This window comes from Podarcis muralis, chromosome 2 (genome assembly GCF_964188315.1).
Source record: "Podarcis muralis chromosome 2, rPodMur119.hap1.1, whole genome shotgun sequence".
Classification (NCBI taxonomy): domain Eukaryota; kingdom Metazoa; phylum Chordata; class Lepidosauria; order Squamata; family Lacertidae; genus Podarcis; species Podarcis muralis.
The window spans coordinates 22,912-41,940 of record NC_135656.1 but is presented as its reverse complement, the minus strand read 5'-3'; the positions used below and the strand labels follow the sequence as shown (position 1 = coordinate 41,940).

At 50.6% G+C, this 19,029-nt stretch overlaps 1 long non-coding RNA gene across 5 annotated transcripts in view; it reads right to left on the bottom strand.

Moving 5' to 3' along the window:
* Positions 1-8,298, bottom strand: part of LOC114589733 (uncharacterized) — a 66,086-nt gene extending 57,788 nt beyond the window's left edge. For 2 of the 5 annotated variants that reach the window (XR_013391715.1, XR_013391719.1), the window contains exon 1: positions 7,689-8,273. This is a non-coding gene — a long non-coding RNA (uncharacterized LOC114589733). Of the gene's footprint in view, positions 1-7,688 lie in introns of all 5 variants that reach the window. The other 3 variants (XR_013391716.1, XR_013391717.1, XR_013391718.1) reach the window with 3 other exon arrangements.
* Between the last annotated feature and the right edge of the window lie 10,731 nt (positions 8,299-19,029).

The following is a 19,029-nucleotide window of genomic DNA, read 5'->3' as shown; positions in this document are numbered from 1 at the left end:
TTCGGACTCCTCCCCTTCTCTCCGGCGGGCTTTGGGACCCGGCTCTCTCTCCGGACTGCCCATTGCGCCCCCCTCTTGTACATTTGAACTTGGCGCGCGCGCGCTGCCCCTGACCTTCCTTTTGACCGTTACCTCGCTCTCTGATGCAGGCGTGGCTAACCCTGACTCCTGTCCTTCCGCTGACGGAAGGCTGCCTGCTGCCGATGTTTGGGACTCCTCCCCCTTACTGCTCTCCGGTGGAGAAGCTGGTCCCGATTTCCAGCTGCTGCTCTCTGAGTCCCCTCTGGCCCCTCCTTCCTGGGGTGTTCCCTCTGGCAACCCCCTGGCTCTGACCACTGGAGCCCCTTTCTGTGAATCCTCTGATTCACTGGAGAGACTTAGAGACCTCGGATGGCTATCATCGCTGACTTCCCCCTCAGAATCCTCTCCCTCGGTCTCTAATTCCTCCCTTTCCTGTCCCTCTGCTCCTGAACCTCCTGCGATTCTGAAAATATCAGGATGTCGTCCAGGAAGCAGACGCACTTCTTGTAGAGGAGTCCCGCTAACACGTGATGCATGAAGGCTTGAAAACAGTGGGAGCCATTTTGTAATCCAAACGGCATAACTCTGTATTCATAGGTGCCCAGGGGTGTGAACATGGCCGTCTTCCACTCGTCGCCCTCCCGTATACGAATAAGGTTGTACGCCCCTCGCAGATCCAACTTGGTGAAAACGCGTCCTTTTCTCACCGTCGCGAGCAGGTCGTCGATTTTGGGCATGGGGAAGGCCGTGGGCTTGGTTTTCGAGTTCAAAATTCGATAGTCTACCACAAGCCTTTTTGGGGGCGTCTCTTTTTTCTTCACAAAGAATACGGGACTGCCCCCCACTGCCTTGGACTCCCGGATGAAACCGTGCTTCAAGTTGTGATCTATGAACTCCCTGAGTTCCTGCAGTTCGTCTTCAGACATGGAATACAGTTTCCCGGTCGGCAGCGTCGCCCCCGGCAGGAGGTCAATCTTGCAGTCATAGGACCTGTGGGGAGGTAGCTTGTCCGCTTCCTTCTCGCAGAAAACCTCCAAAAACGCTGCGTACATGTGGGGCACTGCTTGCAGCGTGCCTAATTGTAGCAGTGGGTCATCCTCTTCCCCTTCCGGGCTAGGCAGAATGCAGTGTTCTGCACAGTAGGAGGAGCCGAAAGTCAGTTGGCGCTGGTACCAAGCCAATGCTGGGCTGTGCCTGTGCAGCCAACTCATGCCCAATACTACAGGCGTGTCTGACAGTTGGGTGACATTGAAGCTGATGACTTCCCGGTGATTTCCAATTTGCATCACCATCGGGGGCGTTTGCTTCACCACCTGCCCCCCCAGCAATTCCCTGCCATCCACCGTGACAACCTTCAGGGGCAGCGTGGCTGGCAGTAGCGCTATGCTGTGTTGCTTAGTGAAATCCAGTCCTATAAAGTCTGCGTTACTACCAGAGTCAATGGTAATTGGCACTTCCAGTGTGAGTCCATTGGGTAGCTGGAGCAATGCGGTGAGCTGCACCACTGGTTTGGGCGGGAGACGGTCTGTGGGCTGCAAAATTTCTGGGGACTGCTTCACTGACTCGTCTGGCTGGGTCCCAGTGCCTCTGCCTCCAGCCAGACTCCGTCGTTTCCCTGCTGTGGTTCTCTCTGCTGAGTTGCTTCTGTTACTGTTGCGGAGGCTGCAGTGTGCTTGTGGACCCTCTGGGGACACTCTTTCGCCATGTGCTGAGCACTGTCGCAGATGTAGCACTTCCTGTTCCCTCTAGGAGGCTTCGCTTTGACTGCTCCCGGTGTTAGGGCTCTGGTTGCTGACTGAGCCCTGGCGCCTCCAATCTCCATCGGTTCCTCTCCCCCTCCCAGCGGAGGCGTGGATTGCGCACGCGCTGCATCCTTGGGAAAGAGGGGAGGTGCTCTCGCTGGCGTGCTTCCCCAACGCCCTTCTTCTTTCCTCCATGGACGTTCTTCCAGGCGCACCCCAATTGTCAGCGCCCTCTGAATAACTTCCTGAGTGCTCTGGGGTCTCTCCCCCCTTGCAATTTCGTCTTTCACAGCTCCATTCAACCCTTCCCAGAAAAGGTCTCTGACTGCAGCTGAATCTTTCTCCCATCCCAGCGCATTGACCAATGCAAAAAAGCGGGAATGATACTGCCTTACAGTGGCTCTCCCTTGTTTCAGCCCATGTATCTCTTTTCTGGCGATATCAATGTCTATATTTGATAAAAAACACGAATCCATCGCTTTAATGAAGGCATCCGCACTTCGGAACGCCGGATCCTTATCTCTCCACAGATTGCGCAGCCACGCTTTAGCTTCTCCATGCAAATGAGATAAGATAAACCCCACCTTCTCTTGCTCATCTCTAAAGTCTTTATCCAGCAATTCCAGCGCAAACAGCACGTCTGCTCGGAAGTTAGGGTACTGCTGTAAATATGACAGAACAAAATAAAAATGAGCTACAAGTAGCAACACAATTGATAATTGAGGGGAAAGGGGAAGGCATGGCTAACAGTCAAGAATATAAATATTTTTAAGGATAGGTATGTAACAACGTGGAAAGAGATAAAGAAATTACGGATGTCTGGGGAAGGATGAATTTTGGGGAAGAATTTCAGTTATGAAAATGAATGTACAGTTGTCAGGGGTTCAGGGACAGAGGCACAGGTGAGGGAGGAGACGGAGAGCAAGGGGGAAGAATCCCAGGACAGCGAGGAAGAGGATGACAATGACTTGAGGGATTCCATGAGTCTTTCAAGTGAATCGGAGGATTCCCAGAAGGGGGCGCCTGTGGTCAGGCCAAGGGGAGTCACAGGGGGGACTCGTCAGGAGCAGGGGACCAGCGGGGGAACCCAAAGTGGGAGCTGGGAGTCGGGACCGGCTTCTCCGCCAGAGCGCAGTGAAGGGGGTGGAGATTCCAGAGTGACAGGGGAAGCAGGTCCGAAAGCAGAGAGGGAGGGGAGATCGGAGCAAGACATCGTCCCGGAAAGGGAGGGGAGTAGTGCAGGGAGTAGTGTAACTGTCAAGAGGAAGGTTAGAGGTTGCGAACGCGCGCCAAGTTCAAATGTGGAGGCGCGCGGAAGAACAGGGAGCCCGGAGGAGGAGCCAGGTCCCAAAGCACGCAGGAGGGGGGAAGAGCTGTCTGGGGATTCCGCGTCAGGGGAATCCAGGAGGGGCGAAACCCCAGGGGGCAGGAAGACCCTGCGGAAAAGGAAAGAAAGGAAGAGGTGGAGCAGCACAAGCCTCTTAAACTGGTGCAGAGGAGGGACTGACTCAGAGGGGACTTCAGCGGTCCAAGCATAACAGACGTGGGGCTGCGCGCCTCGGCTGTGGAGCGTACAATACACTGCAATAAACATCTTTGTATATAAACTGGACTTGGCGTTGGTCTCTTGTGAGCTGGGACCTGGGGCAGCCCTGACAACAGTATTGCCAAGAATGTTATTTTTATTTCAAACAATACCTGTGGTCAGTGGAGCTTCAAACAATGGCAAAAAGATGTATCTAAATTCATCTGGCAGGGGAAGAAACCAAAGATTAAATACAAACTATTAACAGATAGTAAAGAAAGAGGTGGCTTCTCTCTACCGAATTTGAAATTATATTATGAGGTGTCATGTCCCTACTGGCTATAGGAATGGATAACTTTTTAAAAATACAGATATTCTAGACTATGAGGGTCATGATAGCAGATAGATGCACATCTAAGGTATGAGAAGACCAAAATGCATAAATGGTTATTGAAACATTTGGTAAAAAAAGCAATTTATGGGGAAAATATAAAAACTTGTTGGAGCAGAAGACATCATGGTGGCTTTCCCCAGGGAAGCGATATCCCTGAGAAAGACTAATGCAAAAAATGAATGGGCAACTGTCAGGGGCTCAGGAGCAGAGGCACAGGAAAGGGAGGAAATAGAGAGCGAGGGGGAGGAATCCGAAGGAAATGTTAGCGATGACAGCGGCCCGAGGTCTCTGAGTCTTTCCAGCGAATCGGAAGATTCACAGAAAGGGGCTCCCATGGTCAGAGCAAGGGGGGTGCCTAGGGGGACACCCCAGGAAGAAGGGGCCAGAGGGGACTCAGAGAGCAGCAGTTGGAAATCAGGACCAGCTTCCCCACCAGAGCGCAGTAGGGGGGAGGAGTCCCAGGTATCGGGATCAGGCGGCTCACCGCCAGTGGGAGGAGATGAGTCAGGATTGGCCACGCCTCCATCGGAGAGCGAGGAAACGGTCAAGAGGAAGGTTGGAGGCTGGGCGCGCGCGCCAAGTTCAAATGTACAGGAGGGCGGCGCAGTTGGTAGCCCGGATAGGGAGCCAGGTCCTAAAGCCCGCGGAAAGGAGGGACAGGAGTCAGGGGGGTCAGCGTCAGCGTCAGAAGAGTCCAGAAAGGAGGAGACCCCGGGGGGCAGAAGGACCCAGAGGAGAAAGGAGAGACGGAAGAGGTGGAGTAAGGTTAGAGTCTTAAACTGGTGTACAGGGGGTGGAGACTCAGACGGAGCTTCGCCGGTCTAGCTTCTAAGACGTAGAGCTGCGCGCTGCGGCTTGAAAATGGAAACTGTACTTCAATAAAGACTTTTGTACATTACTACCGGCTAGCGTTGGTCCTCTGTGAGCTGGGACCTGGAGGCAGCTCTGACAGCAACCTATAGAGAGTTGCTTATGGAAGTAGAGCAACAATTGAAATTGAAAAAGTTTTGAGGATATAAGACAGTAACAGACTGGTTGCAATATCAATTAAATGATGTGTTTAAAATAGATAAGAAAATTGGATTCAGTAAAGAAATTTCAAGGTTTGAAAAATCTTTAATGGAAAATAATGTGGTTACTTTCTAAAATGTATAAATTGTTGCTAAAGTGGCATACCAAAGATGAAAAAGTTAAATCGGTAATGATATATTTGGCACAAGATATTGGGCATAATATCCAATTTTCATCTTGGGAAAAATTATGGAGGGTTAGAACTGCTTCAAATGTTTGTTGGAAATGCAAAGAGAAAGAAATGTGGTGGACAAAAGCATTCTGAGAAATGATTTATAATAAATTGAAAAAAATGTTTAAAGTAACGTTTGCGAAAAATCCAGAGTCTTTTATTAGGTGTTAAATAGTGGGTAGACATAGCAGACAACACAGCAATTTCTCCAAAGCAGCTATTTATTTGTAAGCTGGAACAGAACAGAATAGCAAACAGCTCAGCCGGCCTGCTTTTATAGGCAGCCGGCTGTCAACATTGTAGCAACAACAACCCAGGGTTTCCCGCCTAAAGTAACTGATGTGGATCTGTGTGAATACTATATACTATACACGATACTCCAGGTGGCCAGGGTGAGAACTTCAATACATAACACCAGGTATTTTAGGTGCAGAAATTCCAAAGGAGCAGAAATGACTATTTATGTAGGCGATGACAGCAGTGTGGATACTATTGCAAAGAAGATAAAGTCCTGAGCAGAGATGAATGGTTGATATGGCGAAATTGGAAATTGACTGGGAAAATCAGAAACCAGGAAGAGACTAAATTTAAGAAAGAATAGGAAAAAATTATATTGTATAAGCTACTAAAAACTTTAGCAGGATTTGAGAAATGCTTGTAATGTACAAAAAAAATGGTAGAAAGATTATTTTTATATTAAAAAAAAGAGATAAAATAAGGGAAGCAGCTGGGGAGGGAGATTGATAATGGGAACCATGGAAGGGTGGAGGGGAGTCGAAGGATTCAGGGAATCCTAAATGATGATTAATGTCTGAATTTAAATTTGTTATGTAAAACTTAATAAAAATATGTTTTCATTTTAAAAAAGGATAATGTTCCAAGTATAATAATAATAGTAAAATAGTAAAATATTTTATAATAGTAGTATTTTATAATAGTAAAAAAGGTAAAGGTACCCCTGCCCGTACGGGCCAGTCTTGCCAGACTCTAGGGTTGTGCGCCCATCTCACTCAAGAGGCCGGGGGCCAGCGCTGTCCGGAGACACTTCCGGGTCACGTGGCCAGCGTGACATCGCTGCTCTGGTGAGCCAGAGCCGCACACGGAAACGCCGTTTACCTTCCCGCTGGTAAGCGGTCCCTATTTATCTACTTGCACCCGGGGGTGCTTTCGAACTGCTAGGTTGGCAGGCGCTGGGACCGAACGACGGGAGCGCACCCCGCCGCAGGGATTCGAACTGCCGACCTTTCAATCGGCAAGCCCTAGGCTCTGAGGCTTTTACCCACAGCGCCACCTGCGTCCCATTTATTATAATAATAAAGTGCAAATATATAGATATAGCTAGCAGTATGCAGTAGAGCTGCATACCAAATTTGGTCAAATCCCAAACTCAATCAAACCAGTTCAAGGCACAGATCCACCTTCCCTGATAAGGGTTCCATGACAAATCTAAGCTCCAATTCCCTCCACACAAAGCAGCCCATCATATGCCCATCAAAGCACTTTGCCCATTCAGTGACTGGAATGGGATGCTCTATCCCATACCAATAGTCAACTGAGGGCCAGATAACAGTTGACCTTAACTGCAAAGTTCTGTGCAGGTTTCTTTTCTTCATCCCTTCACAAACTGCAGATGCAGAGTTCCTGATTTAGTTTGCAAATTGAGCATATAGGAGGACCTTGCTGTGGCCCTGGCCCCTGACTCTGGGGTTGCGGCACTCATCTCGCTTTACTGGCTGAGGGAGCCAGCGTTTGTCTGCAGACAGCTTCCGAGTCATGTGGACAGCATGACAAAGCCGCTTCTGGCGAACCAGAGCAGCACATGGAAACGCCATTTACCTTCCTGCCGGAGTGGTACCTATTTATCTACTTGCACTTGACGTGCTTTCAATCTGCTAGGTTGGCAGGAGCAGGGACCGAGCAATGGGAGCTCACCCTGTCGTGGGGATATGAATCACGGACCTTCTGATTGGCAAGCCCTAGGCCCTGTGGTTTAGACCACAGCACCATCCTTGTCCCAGTCCACCCTAACCTTATACCGTAACCCTAAACCCTACCCCCAACCTGACCCTAACTCCTAAACCGTAGGACACCCCTTACCCCCTAAACCACAGATACTTCTTGCACCATTAGGGTTAGGGTTGGGTTTGAGTTAGGGTTAGGGCCAGGGTTAGGGTAATGATTACAATCAGGGTTAGGGTTAAGTTAAGAGTTAGGTTTAAATTAGAATTAGGGTTAAGGTTAGGTTTAGGGTTAAATTAGGCTTAGGTTTAGGTTTAGGCTTAAGTTTGGGTTAGGGTTAAGGTTCGGCATGGGGTTGGGTTTAAGTTAATATTAGTGAGTGCTAGGGTGAGGGTTAGGTTTGAGTTAGGGTGAGCATTAAGGTTAAGGTTAAGGTTTGGGATAGGGTTGGGTTTGAGTAAGAGAAGAACAGCAGCAGGAGCAATATAATTATATTATTTATACTCCACCCATCTGGCTGCGTTTCCCAAGTCACTTGTGGCCACTTTCAATAAAAGGTAAAAACATGAGCGGATGCTCATGAATGCTCATGAATTTAGAAACTCTCAGTTCCCATAGAATTCCCAAAGAAGACCTGGGAATTGTAGCTCTGAGCTTCTTTACAGAGGGTTGGACTAGATGACCCTTGGGTTCCCTTCCATCTCTACCATTCCCTCTCTACCATTCTAGGATGCTCCCTGTCTCTCTCTCTCTCTCTCTCTCGCTCACTCACACACTCACTCCTCCTTTTCATGGCAGTTTCACCTTTTTCTGCACTCCTAGCTCGGAAGGGCTGAAGAGGCTGCGCTGTCACCATGTTGGGCGCGGGCAGGGGTATCGGAAGGAGGGGCCGCCGGAGGAGAGGCAAGAGGACAGGAAGGGGAGGGAAATGGGCGAGGGCAGGGATACCGGAAGGAGGTTCCAACCGGAGGAGAGACGAGCGGAAAGGGAGGGGAAAGGGCGGAAGAGGCGCTGCGACGCTGGGCCAGCAGAGACGTGCCGAGCCAGGCTGGCCCTCTCTCTTTCTCCCAGCCGCTCTCTCTCGACCCCGCTCTCCCCAGGGGGCAGCCCTGCCCCCCGCCCCGCCCTCACCTGCCTTTCTCCCCCAGTGGCTTTCTTCTAGTGCCGCCATTTTGGGCTGTGCTGCCGCCATGCTGGGCGAGGGCAGGTGTACCGGAAGGAGGTGCCACAGGAGAGGCAAGAGGACAGGAAGGAGAGGGAACTGGGCGGAAGAGGCTGTGCTGCCGCCATGTTGGGCGAGGGCAGGAGTACCGGAAGGAGGTGCCAGCGGAGGAGAGGCAAGAGGACAGGAAGGGGAGGGGAAAGGGGGGAAGAGGCGCTGCGACGCTGGGCCAGCAGAGACGTGCCGAGCCAGGCTGGCCCTCTTTCTCCCAGCCGCTCTCTCTCGACCCCGCTCTCCCCAGGGTGCAGCCCTGCCCCCCGCCCCGCCCTCACCTGCCTTTCTCCCCCAGTGGCCTTCCTCTCGTGCCCCTTTGCGGAGGGATGGTGCGGGTGGGCTGCGGAAGCCAAACGTAGCCTCTCGTGGGCGAGGAACTGCAGCTTGCGGCCCCTGCCTCACGCGCGACCACAACAGCAACACGCGCGAAGGTGGGGGCCGGCCTTCTCCCTTGCAGGAGAGAGCGACTCTGCGCGCGCATAGAGTTCTGCGCATCTCATATATGCTTACACAGGAAGGGAGGTATTTTGTTAGAGCATTCAAAAAATATGATGTCATGCCTACCCATGGAAGTGACACAGTCCAGAATCAAGCTACCTGCTATTTGTGGGTGAATGAACAAAGAAAAGAAAAATCAAAGCTGATTCATCCACTTTCTATTGCGATGGAACCAAAACACCGATGCATGAAATGGGCTGATAACAAACATTTCACTCTGCGAATTCTTGGTGAATGTGCAAAAACACCAATTTGAAATAAGCACATAGTTTTATGATCTTTTTGTGTACATGGAACCCAAAACTCCTTTTTGCTTTGTTTGGGGCGATTCTGGTGCACACCGAAAAAACACCATGCGAATTGAAATCAAACCTTATTCGTCTTCTTTCTACGCATATGAAAGTGAAAAGAGGGTGTTTTGTTATTTTGGTCTCATTACATACCTTTTGCGATTTCTGGGTTAATGTTGCATAAACACCAAAGAACACAACTTGAAATAAGCGAAATCCAAGATTCTTCTTTCTATGTAGTTGGAACGCAAAGCAACCTCTTTTGCCTAGTTTAGACTTATTACACTTTGCTTTGCTATTTGTGGGTGAATGAACACCGATAGCACAATTAAAGCTTGTTCGTCCTCTTTCTATTGAGATGGAACCAAAACACCTATGCTTGATTTGGGCTGATGACAAACATTTAACTCTGCGGTTTTTGGCTGAATGTGCATTCTATCCCCCAAAACAACAATTGGAAATAAGCCCATCATCTGATTATTATTATTATTATTATTATTATTATTATTATTATTATTATTTTGTAAACTTTAAAAAAAGAAGCCAGGGCCATTTGATAATGATCTGCCAAAATAAAAGTTAGCAACCAGAGGCAGCTAGCTTTAATGGTCGTATCGGATCTTCTTCTCCATCTTTTTCAAATATTTCTAATCTTTCAACTCTTTCCAATCCTCAGTGGGAAAAGAAAATGAAAGCTCACCTCACCAGTGTTTCTAAGGGACCCAAGCACCTGGAGGTCACAGCATTATGGGTGAAAGGATGTCAGTGGCAAGGAGGCCTGGGACAATGGGCCAGGTGTTTGCATGTGCCCCCCCCCCCCAGTTCAGCTACAGCCTCCACTGGGTTTTCCAGAAGCCATGCAAGATTTTTCAGCCAAGCAGGTCAAGGCAATGTTATTATTACATTGATTAAACTAATTTTATTAAATTTCTATGACACCCCTCATTGGGGGATCATATGCTTGTTTCACCTCTGCACTCTAAGTTATGGGTGGCCTTTCTCTCTTGCCAGCATTGTATATTGAAAACAAAAAATGCCCAGTTTGAAATTATTATTATAATTATTATACATTTATTTGTACCCTGCCTTTTCCCCTGATGGGGACCCAAGGCAGTTTACGGATGAAAAGAAGACAAGCTAAAACCTGGGTGGGGGATCTACAATTAAAAAGCAATTAAACACTGATAGAATTAAAACTGTGTGTGTATACATATAAAAATCTTGTAAAACCAAATAATGGCAATAAAAACAGCACAGCAGAAGCCCTTTCATTAAAAGCACATTTTTATTTTATATTGATGTATACTTCGCTAATTGTAGAGTTGGAAGGGACCCCAAGGGTCATGCAGGAATCTTTCACGCAACATGGGACTCAAACCCATGAGTCTTGGTCAAAATTTTAGGCCTTTATAGTGCAATCCTATACATATTCTCTCAGAAGTTCTTTGAAGTTCAGTGAGTTTGATTCCCAGGTAAGTGCATAGCCCCGCAGCCTTCCAGCAAAGGCTCCTCAGTGTGTTGGAATTTATTGTTACAATATGAGCTTATCGCAGTTGCAGACAGCCAGTTTGTTGACATCATGTGATATGGCTAGCTGTGGGAAAGAAGCTTCCCGGAAGTTCACAGGCTGGAAAAGTCTTTGTGAAGAGTGTAATATGAGACCTTCCTCTTGCGTATGTACAGGAAGTCTCTCTCTCGTTTGCTGGATTTTGAAGTGAACGGACATGTTTTCTGTAGTGCTGCAAAGTCAGAAATAAAGGATGTAAACAGACGTTTCTGACTATCTCTTTTCCCTGCCAGGGAAGCAGGAGGGAGGGGGTGTGCATTTCCCACGCTGGGAAGTGTCGCCTATTGAGACCTAGCCTGGATCCTGCGGGGATTGCAGCCAGGGAGGTCACCGGACACCAAGGCGGGAGCCTGGGAGAGTTGCCAGCTTCTCCCGAAGAAGGAGGCTTGTTTCCAACATTTTTATATATATATATATATATATAGAGAGAGAGAGAGAGAGAGAGAGAGAGAGAGTTGTAAAGTATTTTGTACTTCTTTGATTTTACCAACTGAGGGATTGATATAGGCACAAAAGGCCTTATGATCTTCAGATGGACAGCAACTCCGTTGAACCTGTGTGAGTGGTGGAATCTAAAAAATGAAAACACTTAAAAAAAAAAAGGTGTTTTGAATAATATATTGAATTTGCCATAACCTCACAATTGCCATCTAGTGTCACATTTGTATAATGCACCTTAAACACTTCAAATGTTATATTTGCAGCCGTAGAGTTGACTCTGGTGTCCTGGGCAGGGGTGGTTGGGATCCCAGGGTAAATATAAGGCGCAAGATCTTCTAGCACCACAAGTTTTTGCATGCAGTGGTCTCTATGATAAGCCAGTCATGTGTTGTGCTGAGACTTATAGTTTAGGGGCAAACTACAGTTCCCATGATTCTTGGGGGGTGGAGTCATGTACTGTAATGTTATGCCATGTCCACAGCCACTAACCGCAACAAAGAGGAATACTTTCTGGTGAATTTTCCTTAAATTGTCTCTTCTCAATTATATTTTTAGCATTTCTCCTGAAAATTTTTTATTGATTTGACATTTGTTTTAAATACAGAACGTAATCTGCATTTCATCCAGTGTTTAATCCAGAAGCTGGCCAGTTTGGTGGAAAGATTAGCAGAGCAAATATTAGCACTGCTCGATCCAAGGAATATTTGGAGGCTTTTAAACCAAGCCCGGTCAGAGAGCAGATACTGTACGGTGTGAAAACCCCTATGAAGAAAAAGAGAAAGGTCAGAGCACTTTCCATTGGGAGTTTCCCAGTTTGGGAGAGAGCAGGAAAGCAAAGGTCTTTTTGTAGTCCAACCCTCTGCAAGGGAAGAATCTTTTTGCCCCTCAAACCCAGGTCTTTGAGATGGAAAGTCTCCTGCTCTACAGACTGAGCTGTCGCAGTGATTTTCGGCGTCTGGGCATGCGCAGAAGCAATTTCCAGAGCCGCAGACACACACAGATGCGATTTCTGTGGGAGTGATCTGGCCCATGGCCTTGCCAACCCCTGGGTTAGGGTTAGGATTTTGTTAGGGGTAGGGTTCCCTTCTTGCCAGGGAACTCTGGGAACATGGGGCTCAAAGGATGGCCCTGAGATTAAGAGTCTTGTGCTCTGCCCAATGAGCTATATGGATTGATTTAAATAACAAACACTATTTTTTATTATTTAATAATTTACAGTGATGTAAAATAAAGGGCAATATAAATAAATAAATAAATAAATAATCCCTCAACTGCCAAAACAAATGGTCTTGTAGCACTGTAAAAACTAACAGATTTTGGGGAAACTTTTTTAAGAGGGGGCCTTGGTGAGTGCTAAGAGGGTGCCATGGAGTCCACGTGCCACCCTGGGAACCTCAGTCTGGACCCTAATGATGAAGCGAATCACCAGTCCCTAAATAATGGGAACACCATATGTAACATTAACCCCACAAGAGAGGTTGGTCTTTGTTCTCGGCTGGGAGCAGAGCGATTGAGAGAGTGAGGAGGTGCAGGCACAGTAGGTGAGAGATCCTCCCAGGTTGTCCTTGTTACAGTTCAAAGGCCTGGGACGTGCCTCCTTCGCATCCAGCTCCCCAAGGCCACTTTGCACGACACCCACCTCCCAAAGAAGAGAATTACAGAGTCTCATGTGCCTTCCATTTCGGGAGAAACTTCTCAAAGGAATATTTGCTCCCTTACAGGTTAACGGGTGACCTCTCCCTTCTGTTTTAGCTGATTCTGGAAAAACAAAACACTATGGGTAAAATTTTCTGTCCTGGATTGTTGATATTCTCCTGTGTTTTGGCAGGTGAGCTCGTCAGAGTGTTAAATAAATTTATCCCAGCAACACAAATGAGGGATGTGGTTATTTAGCAAACGCAGGGGAGTTTTCCTATTTGTTCCTATTTCCTATTTGTTCTTTGACTGATTGTGCATTAAATTGTGCAAAGATGTGATTTCTCCAGGCCAATGAGACATGGCCTGGAGAATGTGGATGGAGGAAAGTTTTTCTCCCTCTCATAATGGTAGAACTCATGGAGCTGGACGCTGGAAGATTCAGGACACATCAAAGAAAGGAAGTACTTCTTTACAAAGCGCACATGTCAGGGGCTCAGGAGCAGAGGCACAGGAGAGGGAGGAAATAGAGACCGAGGGGGAGGAATCTGAAGGAAATGTTAGCAATGACAGCCGTCCGAGGTCTCTGAGTCTCTCCAGCGACTCGGAGGATTCACAGAAAGGGGCTCCCAGGGCCAGAGCAAGGGGGGTGCCTAGGGGGACACCCCAGGAAGAAGGGGCAAGAGGGGACTCAGAGAGCAGCAGTTGGAAATCAGGACCAGCTTCTCCACCAGAGCGCAGTAGGGGGGAGGAGTCCCAGGCATCGGGATCAGGCGGCGCACCGCCAGCGGGAGGACATGAGTCAGGATTGGCCACACCTCCATCGGAGAGCGAGGAAACGGTCAAAAGGAAGGTCGGAGACTGGGCGCGCGCGCCAAGTTCAAATGTACAAGAGGGCAGCGCAGTGGGCAGCCCGGATAGGGAGCCAGGTCCTAAAGCCCGCCGAAAGGAGGGAGGAGACTCAGGGGGGTCAGCGTCAGCGTCAGAAGAGTCCAGGACTGAAGGGACCCTGGGGGGTAGAAGGACCCAGAGGAGAAAGGAGAGACGGAAGAGGTGGAGTAAGGTTAGAGTCTTAAACTGGTGTACAGGGGGCGGAGACTCAGATGGAGCTTCGCCGGTCTAGCTCTAAGACGTAGAGCTGGGGCGCTCCGGTTTGGAAATGGAAACTGTACTTCAATAAAGACTTTTGTACATTACTGCCGGCTAGCGTTGGTCCTCTGTGAGCTGGGACCTGGAGCCAGCTCTGACAGTAAGCTCCATCCCCTTTTGCACTAAAAACCTCGCAGCGTGAGGTTATGCAGCGAGGGGCGAAGATTGGTGCTTCGCGAGCTCACAAAAGTCAGGCAAGATGACTACAGAACAGCAGATAGCAGCTCCGCAAAATGCAGTGACACAACTCAACACGGAGGTAATCGCCTCCAGGAAGAGGGAAGACGAAGCGGCTGCCGCCTGCAGGGATCTCCAAGCCAGGTTGGAAGTGCTTACTAAGCAGGGGCAACCGGGACCCAAATCAGAGGGGATTGGGCTGGGGAAGAGAGGAGGCAGCCTTGTATCTCATTTCGATGGGAATTTACAGCAGTACCCCAACTTCCGAGCAGACGTGCTGTTTGCGCTGCAACTGCTGGATAAAGACTTTAGAGATGAGCAAGAGAAGGTGGGGTTTATCTTCTCTCATTTGCATGGAGACGCTAAAGCGTGGCTGCGTAATCTGTGGAGAGATAAAGATCCGGCGCTCCAAAGTGCGGATGCATTCATTAAAGCGATGGATTCGTGTTTTTTATCTAATATAGACATTGATATCGCCAGAAAAGACATACATGATTTGAAACAAGGAAGAGCCACTGTAAGGCAGTATCATTCTCGCTTTTTTGCATTGGTCAACGCGCTGGGTTGGGAAAAACATTCTGCTCCAGTCAGAGACCTTTTTTGGGAAGGCTTGAATGCAAATGTTAAAGATGAAATTGCAAGGGGGGAGAGACCAAAGAGCACTCAGGAAATTGTCCAGCGGGCGCTGACAATTGGGGTGTGTCTGGAAGAACGTCCATGGAGCAAGGATGAAGGGCGTTGGGGACGCACGCCAGCGAGAGCACCTCCCCTCTTTCCCAGGGATGCAGCGCGTGCGCAATCCACACCTCCGCAGGGAGGGGGAGAGGAACCGATGGAGATTGGAGGCGCCAGGGCTCAGTCAGCTACCAGAGCCCTAACACCGGGAGCAGTCAAAGCGAAGCCTCCTAGAGGGAACAGGAAGTGTTACATCTGCGACAATCCGCAGCACATGGCGAAAGAGTGTCCCCAGAGGCTCCACAGGCACACTGCAGCCTCCGCAACAGTAACAGAAGCAACTCAGCAGAGAGAACCACAGCAGGGAAACGACGGAGTCTGGCTGGAGGAAGAGGCACTGGGGCCCAGCCAGACGAGTCAGTGAGGCAGTCCCCAGAAATTTTGCAGCCCACAGACCCCCTCCCGCCCAAACCAGTGGTGCAGCTCACCACATCGCTCCAGCTACCCAATGGACTCACTATGGAAGTACCCATTACCATTGACTCTGGCAGTAACGCAGACTTTATAGGACTGGATTTCATTCAACAACACAGCATAGCGCTACTGCCAGCCACGCTGCCCCTGAAGGTTGTCACGGTGGATGGCAGGGAATTGCTGGGGGGGCAGGTGGTGAAGCAAACGCCTCCGATGGTGATGCAAATTGGGAATCACCGAGAAGTCATCAGCTTCAATGTCACCCAACTGTCGGACACGCCTGTAGTATTGGGCATGAGTTGGCTGCACAGGCACAGCCCTGCATTGGCTTGGTACCAGCGCCAACTGACTTCCGGCTCCTCCTACTGTGCGGAACATTGCATTCTGCCTAGCACGGAAGGGGAAGAGGATGACCCGCAGCTACAATTAGGCACGCTGCAAGCAGTGCCCATCAAGTACGCAGCGTTTTTGGAGGTTTTCTGCGAGAAGGAAGCGGACAAGCTACCTCCCCACAGATCTTATGACTGCAAGATTGACCTCCTGCCGGGGGCGACGCTGCCGACAGGGAAACTGCATTCCATGTCTGAGGACGAACTGCAGGAACTCAGGGAGTTCATAGATCACAACTTGAAGTGCGGCTTCATCCGGGAGTCCAAGGCAGTGGGGGGCAGTCCCGTATTCTTTGTGAAGAAAAAGGACACGCCCCAAAAAAGACTTGTAGTGGACTATAGAATTTTGAACTCGAAAACAAAGCCCACAGCCTTCCCCATGCCCAAGATTGACGACCTGCTCGCGACAGTGAGAAAAGGACGCGTTTTCACCAAGTTGGATCTGCGAGGGGCGTACAACCTGATTCGCATACGGGAAGGCGACGAGTGGAAGACGGCCATGTTCACGCCCCTGGGCACCTATGAATACAGGGTTATGCCCCTTGGATTACAAAATGGCTCCCACTGTTTTCAAGCTTTCATGCATCACGTGTTAGCGGGACTCCTCTACAAGAAGTGCGTCTGCTTCCTGGACGACATCCTGATATTTTCAGAATCGCAGGAGGCTCACAGGAGAGTCGGCGAAGAGATCCAGGTGGGAGACTGGGTCTGGTTGGCAGCCCAAGCAGTGCCGACCAGGTCATTAGCGAAGAAGAAACTAGGGCATAAACAACTAGGGCCCTACCAAGTCGAAGAACAGGTCAACCCGGTGGCTTTCAGGCTGATGCTTCCGGAGGGTTCCAGAATGCATCCGGTGTTCCACAGGTCGGTACTCACTCCCTACAAGACACCTCACAGGTTTCAGGAACCAGGAACGGCTCCGAGTCCGCTACGAGAGGGAACCGAACAAGGGGGAGTGACACAAGAGGAGTCCATCAACGAGGTCACAGAGATTTTGGACTCTAGATGGGGAGAAGAGGGAGTAGAATACCTCCTCGCCAAGGAGGGCTTCCCGGCCAGTGCCAACAGCTGGGTGCCAGGCTACGCCTTGGAGGAACCTCTGCTCAAGGACGAGTTTCATGCCCTTTTCCCACACAGGCCCATGCCAGCAGACTTTTTCGACGATTGGCTTTTCACACCGACGCTTTCAGCCAGCACTTTCCACGGGTTCGACTCGGACGAGGAACCGACAATGGACACGCGTTCCCCGGAGGGGTCGCCCTCGGGATCTGCCTCAGAGCCCTCGTATTGGTGGGACGATAGACCAGAGGAGCAGTGGCGCAGGAAGTGGCTGGAGGTTCCAGGTCGAGCGACGGACCCGGGAACGACTGAGGCGGAGACGGACGTGGACATGTTCGGGGAGGACCTGGGCTTCGAGCACGGCGGCACAGAGATGGAAGCGGAGGTGGCCGCTGTCGACGAACGCAGGGAGGAAGAATCGGAAGTCTTCAGTTGGAGGCCCACCAAGGGAAGCGAACTGTATCCGGCATTCGTCCCCATGACTCGGCAGCACCCAGCTCCCGCACCGGAAGGAGGGGAGGGGGGAAAGGGGGGCTTCGAGGGGGGGATGGATGTCAGGGGTTCAGGAGCAGAGGCGAGGGCAAGGGAGGAAACAGAGAGCGAGGGGGAGGAGTCCGAAGAAAGGATGAGTGATGACGACGACCCGAGGTCTCCGAGTCTTTCCAGTGAATCGGAAGATTCACAGAAAGGAGCGCCAGTGGCCAGAGCAAAGGGGGGGCCTAGGGGGACACCCCAGGAGGAAGGGACCAGCGGGGGTTCAGAGGGCAGCAGTTGGAAATCGGGGCCAGCGTCCCCACCAGAGCGCAGTGGAGAGGAAGGACGTCAGGGATCGAGCCCTGGCAGCTCGCAGCAGGGAGGAGGGCATGAGTCAGGAGTGACCACGCCCCCATCGGGGAGCGAAGAAACGGTCAAGCGGAAAGTGGAAGGTTGGGCGCGCGCGCCAAGTTCAAATGCACAGGAAGGCGGCGCAGTAAGCAGCCCGGAAAGGGAGCCAGATCCTAAAGCCCGACGCAAGGAGACAGGAGGGTCCGGGGGGTCAGCGTCAGAGGAGTCCCGGAGGGAGGAGACCACGGGGGGAGAGGGACCCAGAGAAGGACGGTCAGGCGGAAAAGGTGGAGTAAGGCGAGGATATTAAGTTGGTGTACGAGGGGCGGAGACTCAGACGGAGCTTCGCCGGTCTAGCCATAAGACGTAGAGTTGCACGCAGCAGCTTGGAAATGGAAACTGTAAATCAATAAAGACTTTTATAAAGCGAACGCTGGCTAGCGTGATCCTCTGTGAGCTCGGATCGGGGAGCAGCTCTGACAGTAAGCTCCGTCCCACATTCCTGTGGGCATCTAAAGCCTAGCGGAGAGGAAAGAAGGCTGGTGCCTACTAGAGAGCTCACGAACGGCAGACAAGATGACGGCCGAACAACAGATAGCGGATCTCAGAGAAGCAGTGACACAACTGAATGCCGAGGTACTTGCATCCAGGAAGAGGGAGGAGGACGCAGCTGCCGCTTACAGAGATCTCCAGGTCAGATTGGAAATGCTTACGAAGCAAGGGCAACTGACACCCAGACCGGAGGGGATTGGGTTGGGGAGACGAGCAGGCGGTCTATTCTCTCACTTCGATGGGAATTTGCAACAGTACCCCAACTTTAGAGCAGATGTAAAGTGTGCACTGCAACTGCTGGAAAAGGACTTTAGAGATGAGCAAGAGAAGGTGGGGTTTATCATGTCCCATTTGCATGGAGATGCTAAAGCATGGCTGCGCAATTTGTGGAGAGATAAGGATCCGGCGCTCCAAAATGCGGATGCCTTCATTAAAGCAATGGATGGGTGCTTCTTATCAAGCATAGACGTGGATCTTGCCCGGAAGGAGGTGCATGGACTTAAGCAGGGGAGGGCCAGCGTACGGCAGTATCATGCCCGCTTTTTTGCATTGGTCAGTGCCCTGGAATGGGACAGAGATTCGGCTCCAGTCAGAGACCTGTTTTGGGAAGGCTTGAGCGGCCCGCTTAAGGACGAAATTGCAAGGGGGGAGAGACCCCGGAGCACGCAGGAGATCGTTCAGAGGGCGCTCGCAGTTGGGGTCCGTCTGGAGGAACGTCCTTGGGGCAAGGATGAAGGGCGCGGAGGGCGCGAACCAGCCAGAGGCTACTCCTTCATTCCCAGAGAAGCAGCGCGTGCGCAATCCACGCCTCCGCCAGGAGGAGGAGCGGAACCTATGGAGGTTGGGGGTGCAAGGGCTCAGTCAGCAACCAGAGCCCTAGCACCGGGAGCAGTGAAAGCAAAGCCTCCTAGAGGGAGCTGGAAGTGCTACATCTGCGACAATCCCCAGCACATGGCGAAAGAGTGTCCCCAGAGGCTCCACAAGCACACTGCAGCCTCAGCAATGGTAACTGCAGCGACTCAGCAAGGAGAACCACAGCAGGGAAACGAAGGAGTCTGGCTGGAGACAGAGGCACTGGGGCCCAGCCAGACGTGTCAGTGAAGCAGTCCCCAGAGATGTTGCAGCCCACGGACCCCCTCCCGCCCAAACCAGTAGTGCGGCTCACCGCATCGCTCCAACTACCCAATGGACTCACCAT